This window comes from Octopus bimaculoides, chromosome 10 (assembly GCF_001194135.2).
Source record: "Octopus bimaculoides isolate UCB-OBI-ISO-001 chromosome 10, ASM119413v2, whole genome shotgun sequence".
Lineage (NCBI taxonomy): Eukaryota > Metazoa > Mollusca > Cephalopoda > Octopoda > Octopodidae > Octopus > Octopus bimaculoides.
The window spans coordinates 27,259,604-27,261,073 of NC_068990.1; positions in this window are offsets into that span (position 1 = coordinate 27,259,604).

Genomic DNA, 1,470 nt, shown 5'->3' on the forward strand with positions numbered 1-1,470 from the left:
TATATATATATGTGTGTGTCTATCTATATATATATATATACATGCACACACACAAACACACACATATATATATATACATCTCTATACAAACCGTTGCTGATTAAACAGGAGCGATAAATTGCAGGAGTCAATAGGAATATTAATTGTGCTTTGATACATTTTAATTGAAACGGTCCAACTTCTAGTACTCAGCTGTTATTAGTTTCTAATCAACAACTGGTAAAGCAAACCTGCTTTGATATATATATGTGTAAATTTATAGACATATTAAGTTAATGAAGTTGCAGAATCGTTAGTGCACGGGGAAAAATGGTAAGCTGCATTTTACCCGTTTTCACCTTCCGAGATCGATGTTGCCTTTCATAAATTCGGGGTTAATAAAATGAACCCTCGCTGATCACTGTTGTCTATGTAATCGGCTTAACTCTCCACCGAATTTGCTGACCTTGTGCCAAAACTTGGATCTCAATTAATAAACACGTATATATATATATATATATATATATATATATATATATATATATATATATATATATATATGTATATATGAGGTTCACTCCGTCGGTTACGACGACGAGAGTTCCACTTGGTACAACCAAAGTAACAGCTTGCTCGTGAAATTAACGTGCAAGTGGCTGAGCACTCCACAGACACGTGTACAACGTATTTCTCAATGAGATTCAGCATGACAGTTTGACGACGCTGACCCTTTGAAATACAGGTACAACTCATTTTTGTCAGCTGAGTGGACTGGGGCAACGTGAGATAATGTGTCTTGCTCAAGGACACAACGCGTCGCTGGGAATAGGACGATCGTGACCCGAATGTCCTAACCACTAAACTACGCACCTTCACACATACACGCACATATGTAAGTATGTATATATGTATGTACATTTATACATACACACCGACTTCTATGCGTACATATATTACACATATATAACTTATTGGTATTATAGTTGCAATGGCCCAGTGGTTAGGGCAGCAGCCTCGCGGCCGTAGGATCGCGGTTTCGACTCCCAGATCGGGCGTTGTGAGTGTTTATTGAGCAAAAACGCCTAAAGCCCCACGAGGTTCCGGCAGGGAGTGGTGGCGAACCCTGCTATAATCTTTTATCACAACTTTCTGTCACACTCTCTTCCTGTATTTCAAAGGGCCAGCCTTGTCACATTCTGTGTCACACTGAATATCCCGGAGAACTACGTTAAAGGTACACGTGTCTGTGGAACGCTCAGCCACTTGCACGTTAATTTCACGAGCAGGTTGTTCTGTTGATCGGATCAACTGGAACCCTCGTCGTCGTAACCGACGGAGTGCCACGATAATATATTGGTGGTGAAACAAATTTTGATTTTGCTGTAATAGCCTGACAATATTTTAGCCCCAATCCAGAAATGTTTACACACTTTCACCCCACGCAGAGAGTGGGAGGGAGAGAGAGAGGGAACGCGAAAGACAGGGAGAGAG